This window comes from Macaca nemestrina, chromosome 6 (assembly GCF_043159975.1).
Source record: "Macaca nemestrina isolate mMacNem1 chromosome 6, mMacNem.hap1, whole genome shotgun sequence".
Lineage (NCBI taxonomy): Eukaryota > Metazoa > Chordata > Mammalia > Primates > Cercopithecidae > Macaca > Macaca nemestrina.
The window spans coordinates 116,599,371-116,608,808 of NC_092130.1; the positions used below are offsets into that span (position 1 = coordinate 116,599,371).

Consider the following 9,438-nt stretch of genomic DNA (forward strand, 5'->3'; position numbering starts at 1 on the left):
GCTTATCTGCAGTGAGTTCTCTTCTGGTGACAGGTTAGACAATAGCAGCTGCAGCTTGCAGCTTACCTGCTTAGTCACTTCAGCTGGAAAAGTGCCTTTCACAGTGGATTCAGAGAAAGTTCTATCCAAGAGTTCCATTGGTTAGATCTGGGCCCCTCCAGAGAGAGTGAGGTCAACCCCGCTTGATCACAATGTCTAAGAGTTTTTACGCTTAGACTAACTCTTAGATTACTTTTTACTCTTTGACTAGCACTCCAAAGGGAAATGAGATGCTCTTATGAAAGGAAGAACTGTGTAGTAAGCAGGGGAAAAATAGGTTTCCAGAACTCCACAGAATTTCCTAATCCCACCTACTTAGACCCAGTAAGATCACACTGGCTTCACTTTTCCTACAAACTTCTGAGTTTCTCCAATGGCAGTGATAATGTGAGACTTTTCTTGATGAGAACTGCCAGAAAAAATATCTGATTCCTTTTTTTTGGATTTTGTGTACTTTACAGGAAAGAAATTAAAGAAAGACCAAAGGAAAGTAGAGTCCTTGATTTTATGAGAAATAGAAAATAATGTACTTAAATAATTGGAAATGTTAATAATAATGTAACAAACATGAAGGATGAGAATATTATTCAGTTAACCAAAGATCTGAGGTCAAAGAGAATGAACAAAGTTGGAGGAAAAAAAAAATTCTAAAAATCAAGATGTCAATTATGGGAAAATTAGTCAATGATGGATGTTTCAAGAAAGTAGAAATCAATTAACATAATCAAGATTTCTATGTTAATATTGCTGTGCTAACAAGTATGCTGCTTTTTCCAACATGACAAGTGACAGAACAAGCCAAGCAAGAAAGAAAAAGATTTTCCTTTACCTACTGGGTCCTCTATCACCATGACAATGTTGCAAGTGAAAAGCAGTTATGTTCATAATGTTATAATCTATATTTTTCTCTTCTACCTTCATTATTTTTCAAAGTTCAAGATGATGACAGTAAATTGTATTTACTTTATTCCATACAGATTTCTCTTGCTTTAAAATTGTTGGTGACTGTAGGTGATATTTGATATGAGAAGAAAATAATTATTTTTCCACGTTTGAATGAATAGCACTTTATCATTTGGGGATAATTCCATCCTCCAACTGCATGTGAGAAGTATCTCACAGAGGACTTCATCTGTCCGCTCCTGTCCCCAGCACAGAGCGTGAGAAATTACCTCTGCAGTTTCAGATACTCTCTTACAATCTAGTAGTTTAATTTTTTATGATAATAAAATAGGTGGTCATATTAATCCAATCACAATTATCATGATCTTTAAAATCATCAAAATAGTTACTGTTTATTTAGTGCTTTTCGTGTGCCAGACACTATGCTAAACACCTCCTGTGTCCTATTTTATTATAGGAAAAACTGAGGCTTAGAAAGCTCAATTACTTGCTTAAGGGGATGAATCTAGGAATTAGCAGAACAAAGATTCACATATTGGGTTGTTTATCCTGGTTGGCACCCCACGTTAATGAAAACCAACCATGAATTAAACGCATACTAGGCCAATTAGCCTCATGATGCTCTAAGGCCAAAGAATTCATTCCTGTCTTTTGCGACTGAAATAATTACTCAAAAAGGAAACTGAACAAGAGCATGTTCTTCAGCTTTTACAAGCCCCGCTCACAATGTGTACAGTGATAATCAGCATTGTCCTCCTCATATGTGAGGCTTAGTATAGGATTATTTTATATTCACAAATTATAATTACCTACCCATTATGCACAGGGCACTAAACCTGTAATTTTGGGAAGAACAATTATGAGTTAAGGTATAGCCGTTGTTTCAAAGAGTTTACAATATGGAGCAGGGGTAGCAGCTCAGAGAAGCACTCTACAAGTGAAACATTTAGAAAAACACCACAAAAGAGCTATAAAGTATCATAGGAGTTCAAAGACAGGGAGGAATCTCATGCATTTATGGAAAGGCTTCCCAAAGGATGTACCATTTGACAGAGTCCTGGAATATTGGGTAGGATATCAACATGCACAGAAGAAAGGAAAGAAGGGAAGGCCAGACAGAAAGGATGGCATAAGAAAAGGCAAGTACCCTGTAACTGTGTGGTCAGGCACCCACACTCACAGGATGGATAAAATAGCCCAGTCTGGCTTGAGATAAACATGTGTATGGAGGGAGTAATGACAGGCAAGGTCAGAAACAGGCTGGAGATATTGTGCTCAGCTATTATGGTTAAGCTGAAAAGCTGGGTTCAGTTTGCCCAGCAGACCACTGAGCAATGAGCAACCGGACTGGATAAAAAACTATTCAAAGCTGGTCACGGTGGCTCGAGCCTGTAATACTAGTACTTTGGGAGGCTGAGGCAGCCAGATCACCTGAGGTTGGGAGTTCAAGACCAACCTGAACAACATGGAGAAACTCCATCTCTACTAAAAATACAAAGCTAGGGGAGTGTTGTGGCCCATGCCTTTAATCCCAGCTACTTGGGAGGCTGAGGCAGGAGAACTGCTGGAGCCCGGGATGTAGAGGTTGCAGTGAGCCGACATCAAGCTATTGCACTCCAGCCTGGGCAACAAGAGTGAAGCTCCGTCTCAAAAAAACAAAAACCAAAAAAGCAACTATTCAATTGAAATAATGTGACCAGGTTGTTAGGATAACAACTAACAAAGTAGTTGGGCCAGTGCTTCTTGAGTTTAAAGTTCCTAAGAATCACCTGGACATATTTTTAAAATACACGTTCAGATTCAGTAATTTTGAGCTGGAAACTGAGATTCTGAATTTGTGGCAGGCTCCCACATTAATATGAAGCTGGTGGTCCACAGACCATACTTTGAATAGCAAGGGATTACAGTTTAAATAATTCACCAGGAGATATGAAAAAGTTAAAGTAATTCCAGATTTTTAGAGTTTATTTTAAAATAAATTTGCTCTAATACTTCTTTACTTTTAAGCAAGAATTCAAAAACATAAGTCTGTATAAAATGATTCATAAGATATCCTTGGGCATTTAGCCATCATTTATTACCAGTCAGTTATTTGCCCAGATATTTTTTGTTGTTTTGCATTTAAAACTGCAAATCTGAAATTTCCATCTGCATCTTCTCCTGTTCTCCCATTGTTTAACTCTTTAAATACAATCTGAAAGAAATAAACAAATTAAAAATGAGGTCATTTAGGCAATTTGTGGTTTCTGCTACAGATTTTTGTTATCTTAAAAGGAAGCAGAAAACATGTGGATGTATAAATAGAGGTGTAGAACACAAGTTCACAGAAATTTATTCTCTCACTGTATAAGGATGAGCTCCCATTTAGAATGCAGGGCTTGAAGCTGGTTGCCTTACTGAGAAGTGGGATACTAGTTATGCTAAGGACAAGTGGAGCAATTTAGGTCTTCCTGTCACTGGCTGTGGACCAGATGCTGGGGCTTTGGCCTCTGGAGCAAATTAAAACTGAAGGCATTTAATAGCAACCTAAATCTTAAAGGCTGAAATAGAAAACACAGCAGAGGACTTAAAACTGGGTCAAGGAGGAAACTCTAGTAAACCTTTTGAAATGGCTGACTTTTCAAACACTGTAAGTATTATTCTTCAGATAAGTCATTTTCAAAAGGAAAGAATGTTTTTCCCAAGTGGTATCTTTTCTGCCCCTAAAACAAGATATGGAGGCAGTCGTGCATAGAAAACCATAGGAATAAAATTCAAGCCAGCTTCTGCAATACCCAACCTTGCTTTCCTACCCCTTCCATGTTATGCTGCCTCCTGGCCACATGATGTCATGAAGACAGGAGCAAATTGCCCCAAGGTGAGAAGCACCCATAAGGGAACAGATTACACTATGGTTTGGGGTCATTGTAATTTTATCCATTTTCGATGGATTGCTTGGCTGATGTGACTGACTGAACAGGTGGTGGCAGTGTCCATACATAAGTCCTGGTCACTTCCCTATTCAATGCCCACTTACATACCAAGGAAGAGATTGGCTAAGTGGAATTGACAATCTAGACCAAGGTTAGAGGAGGTTTCACCCACACTCTCTAAAAATCTCATGGCATTCTCTTTCTTGCAATGATGTTCCTTTGAGAGTAAAGAAATATAATCTTCTCTATTCCACCTGCATATTTTTCTTTAAAAAACTTAATAGATCACAAATAGGAAATATCATAAAGTGAATGAGTCATCAATCATTCTTATGTCAGATTAATGTAATACATGTGGGACAAGAAATTGCTGGAGCCATGAGAGTTTTCATTGAAAACAATGTTTATGGCAGACAGCCATTGTGTGACATCTTCAGTCCCTTTGAGAAAGCCTGCCCCACTGAAAAAAGGAGCCCCAAGTAGTAGTTCCACTAGGACCAGCAATGTTCCGGCCACATGACCTGACATAGCACAAAAACTACCAGTCTTCAGACTGCCCTAGACCTGTGATGTGACTTTACACAAAAAGCTCTGTGAAAGGAGAGATGATGATAATAACTAGGTTGCAAGTCAAGAATTTGGACTGGGAAAATATCGGGAGAATCAGCACTGGAGAAAAAAAGCAAGAAGACACAAAGACGATCAGAAACAGCATAGTGAGCCATAGAAAAGTTGTGTTGGCCGGGCGCGGTGGCTCACGCCTGTAATCCCAACACTTTGGGAGGCTGAGGTGGGAAGATCACGAGGTCAGGAGATTGAGACCATCCTGGCTAACATGGTGAAACCCCTTCTCCACTAAAAATACAAAAAAATTAGCCCAGCGTGGTGGCAGGTGCCCATAGTCCCAGCTACTCAGGGGGCTGAGGCAAGAGAATGGCGTGAACACGGGAGGCAGGGTTTGCAGCAGTGAGCTGAGATCGTACCACTGCACTCCAACCTGGGCAATGGAGCAAGACTCTGTCTCAAAAAAAAAAAAAAAAAAAAAAAAAAAAAAAAAAAAAAGCTCTTCAGAGAGGAGTGTTCTATGTTCTATGTTCTATGTTGTAAATAACCACACTGTATCTGATTTCAAGCTACCAATGGGATGTCACTGCATACAAAGTTGGAAAAAGGTGTGTACAATCTGCTCTTGTGAGCTGGTAGGAGCTGTCTCCAACATGTCATTAATGAGTGGGTAAATGGGGATTATAATCTCTGGGGCAATTATATAGTATGCAGTTGAAAAGCACCCCAGATGATTCTGAGAAGTTCCTTTAAGGGGATCTCTATCCTCCTCCTCTACCTCTGAGAATTATTTTTGTAGATTCTTAACAAACGCAGCAAGCTGCTGGGATTTGTTGGAAGGGTACAAGTGATATAGGTGCTTATTCTTTCAGGGTTTTATTCAGATGCTTTGGGTCGGGTGGCAGTGTAAGCCAGGATATTAAGAGCAGCTTGGGTGTTAAAACATAGGTTTATTGATAATGCTCCTGTGGATGCCAATTGTAACCATCATAGCAAGTGTGTCCATGGTCATTGGTGGAACTGGGAATTCCTCAGATGGATTTTAAACAATTGGAGAGTTCCATTGTTAGATGGTTTTATATTTTATCAACATTTATTGATGAAGGTATGCATTGAACTACCCAAAGTTTTATTTTTAACTACCTTCCAACATACATGTGCATTAGCTCATTTAATCCTCAGAACAACCTTTATGAGGTAGGCACTATTACCATCTCTTTTATAGACAAGGAAACGGAAGTGTCTTAGTCTGTTTGTGTTGCTGAAAAGGAATACCTCACACTGAGTAATTTATAAAGAAAAGAGATTTATTTGGCTTATGGTTCTGCAGGATGTACAAAAAGCATGGCACCAACATACACTTCTGATGAGGGCCTCTGGAAGCTCCCCCTCTTGGTGGAAGGTGAAGCAGAGCTGTCAAGTACAAAAATCACATGGTAAGAGAGGGAGCAAGAGAGAGAGAGGAAGGTGGTGCCAGGCTCTTTTTAACAACCAGCTGTCTTGGGAACAAAGTGAGAACCCCCCCCCATCCTAAAGGGAGGGAGGGCAATAATCTATTTATGAGGGATCTGCCCCATGACCCAAACACGCTCCATTAGGCCCCACCTCCAACATTGGGGATCAAATTTCAACTTGAGATTGGAGCAGTCGAATATTCAAACTATTGCAGGAAGCACAGGGAGAAAGGGTAAATTGCTCAAGTGCACACAGGTGGTTGACTGGAGAACTGGGATTTGAACCTGGACCTGGGTGACCAGATGCAGAACTCTGAAGTGCTCCATAGGCTCTCACTGCAGGCTGTGAATTGGGGCAGAGGTTGGGTGAATGGAGACTGGTGGTGCAATGTCACCTTGCATTCACTCATATGCCTTTAATCCCATATGAAAGGACTGTGCACGTCAGTAACTATGATGTTTCCTAGGAAGGCACTGGCTATCTTGCTTCAGACTTCCTCTGGAGAAGACGCTCTTGTTCAGCCTCATTCTGTGAGACAGTAGCACTCTTTCCTCGAGAATTTCTGTAGTAGCCTAGTCACACCACACTAAATGTGGCAGAGAGGGTTAGTTATCCTCCAATCTTCGTTCTTTCCTTTTTACATATGAACAGAAGTTCTAGCTGGCTATATAGCTAACAGAAGCCCTATTTCTCAGCTTCCTTTGCAGCTTTGTGTGTCACTGGATACAGAAGAAGTGTATAAGGCAATATCTGGGTTGTGCCTCCAAAGGGAATTGTGTACCCTCTCCTTTTCAATTCCTTCTTGTTGGACAAGATGGTAGACATTGTGAGTTGGAAGACATGCACTGAAGCCTGGACTCTTGACAACTTTGAGGAGAAAAGCTACAATATCAGCTTGGAGTTTTATGGAAAAGAAATCAATTTTGAGCTGCCTAATTTACTTTTAGCACTCTGTGTCACAACATCTAAGTCTATCTAAGATGTCAGGAGTTCCTTGGCTTTTGGTATATTGTAGTGTTTACCTTACCTTCCTTATAAAGACCTTTCTTTTTTCTTTTGCTTACATAGACCCTTTCATTCTTCTAATATGAGCTGCTCTCCAGTCAGCCAAAGACACCCCTGTCTTCAATTGTCCTCATTGAGTATTCGTTTTTCCAATTTTACATATAACCCCCATTCCCAGAGCCCTATTTCTTTTGGTCTCTGACTGAAGCAGAGCCATGTGTATTGAGATGAAGATAAGCAGGAGATTCAGCTAATGTCTAGGGAAGATGGTGAGCAAGACAAGGGACTGGGTAAAAGCCAAATGTCAGATGAAGCAGTGAAACAAATATCTGTTTGCAGGGAAAAGGTAGGGATCAGGAAGAAATGGGGTTTATATAAAACTGAGTTTAAAATTCAGGCAGATAAATAGGAACAGAGACCAAGGAGAATTTGGAAGTTAAAATGCAGCAGTGAAAGTCAGATATGCAATGGGGAGACAAAAAATTGCCTCAGGTAGGAAGCGCTTCAGAGCTTACCTGTTGTAGCAGGAACTCATAGCTGACTTAGGCTGAAATCCAAGAACCCAGCCATGTAGCAATGACAGGTCCTGAACTAGCCTCCCAGAATTTTTCATGTGAGAGCTTAAAGTATGCATCGGCCTTTCTCCTCAAATGGGAACTATTGTAACAGATTCTATGCACAGATTCCTTCAACATCCCTTCCAGTCTCTTTTTCCTTTGTTCACAGCTGAGGTAGGAGAGTTAGAGAGATCCCCCTGATGCCTGGTTGTGGCTACAGGCTAGGTTCTGTAGAGCAGATGCAGCCACATGCTACGGTGAAGGCGGAAGCCCTGGCTTTGCATTGGTCTCTTCTTCCTTCATGGTAGCCTGTGGCTGCATCTGCTCAGAGAGCTCAGCTTTCTTTGCAAGTGGGGTAGCCAAAGCATGCTTCCCCTTGGTATCTTTAGCAGGGTTTGCACTCTCTGGTCCCTGGTGTCACTGGTGCAGAGTGATGGGCAACTGCATCAGTGATTTCCACCGGAATGTCCCTTGGGTGGTTGATTATTTCTTCCGGCTGCTGCACATTATCTAACCCTGGCTTACTGGTCCTGCAAGAAATTCTATAAGCCACCTAATAAATTCCTTTTTGCTTAAAATAGTAAGAGTGGCTTACATTGTTCACAATGACATTCCTGGCTGATATACACATTTTTCCCCCGTCTCTCTTTACTTTTTTCTTTTTTTCAAGATTTTTTTTTTACGTTCCAGGGTACATGTACAGGATGTGCAGGTGTTTTACATAAGTAAATATGTGCCATGGTGTCTTGGTGGGTCACTGGAGACAGAAGAAGTGTACTGTGCAATATCTGGGCTGCAATATCTGTGCAATATCAACCCATCACCTAGGTGTTAAGCCCCGCGTGCACTAGCTGTTTTTTCTGATGCTCTCCCTCCCCCTGCCCTTCTGACAGGCCCCTGTGTGTGTTGTTACCCTCCCCGTGTCTATGTGTTCAATTGGTTCAGCTCCCACTTATAAGTGAGAACAATGCATATTGTTTTATACTCTGACTCTTTGACATCTATTATAATGTCTTGCCTCAACAGCTATAGTATGTGAACTTGGTAGATGGAGAATATTTTAATCAATTTGAGCCATTTTTTGTCCCTTCTACAGTGCTGAGTACACAGTACATGCTAAAAAACATACTTGTTTTGGGCCGGGCATGGTGGCTCACACCTGTAATCCCAGCACTTTGAGAGGCCGAAGTGGGCAGATCACTTGAGGCCAGGAGTTTGAGACCAGCCTGGCCAATATGGCAAAACGCTGTCTCTACTAAAAATACAAAAAATTAGCTGGGTGTGGTGGTGCACGCCTGTAGTACCAGCTACTCGGGAGGCTGAGGCAGGAGAATTGTTTGAACCCAGGAGGCAGAGGTTGCAGTGAGCCAAGATCGCACCAGTGTACTCCAGCCTGGGCAACAGAGCAAGACACCATCTCACAAAACGAAAAACAAAGCAAAACAAAACTTGTTTTATAAAAAAAAAAAAAAAAGTACTTTTGAAGAAGAGAAATATGAGCTAAATCAATTTTATATACCTTTGGATGTATATAAAACTATTGTAGTACAGGAGGAAAGTATTAGAATGTCTATGTATAGAACTTTGATTTTTATGTAAACATATTTTATTGCGTTTTGCTAATATTTAATACAGACTGAGAGTAGTAGTACATCTATATTTACAAATAAGTCCATGTGGATGTGCATGATCAAAAAGTTTTACTGATATGGGTCAGAAATGAAAAACATTTGGAGGTCACTGGGCTGAGTGACTTCTCATGATGCTTTTCAGTGATTTTTTTTTGGTATAATAACCAGTTGGTAATTTCTCATCAGAGCCGAGATGTGCAAGGAATTTAGCAGAGTGCCATCTGGTGGTGACTTCTGCCACATGCAGCATTTATCCCATTGTTCCTTGGGGGTGCCATCTGTGAGCTTCCTCAGGCCACAGTTTCATAGGTCTGGCCTTTAGACCGAGGGCAAGTCAGAGAGGCGAGAAAGGTAAGCTCATGGCGTGGCAAA

At 40.9% G+C, this 9,438-nt stretch overlaps 1 long non-coding RNA gene across 4 annotated transcripts in view; it reads left to right on the top strand.

Annotated features, from left to right (window-relative positions):
- Window positions 1-8,060, top strand: part of LOC105499425 (uncharacterized) — a 29,614-nt gene extending 21,554 nt beyond the window's left edge. For 3 of the 4 annotated variants that reach the window (XR_011624977.1, XR_011624976.1, XR_011624974.1), the window contains exons 4-5: window positions 5,749-5,854; window positions 6,569-8,060. This is a non-coding gene — a long non-coding RNA (uncharacterized lncRNA). The remainder of the gene's footprint in view (window positions 1-5,748; window positions 5,855-6,568) is intronic. The other variant, XR_011624975.1, reaches the window with a different exon arrangement.
- The last annotated feature ends 1,378 nt before the right edge of the window (window positions 8,061-9,438 follow it).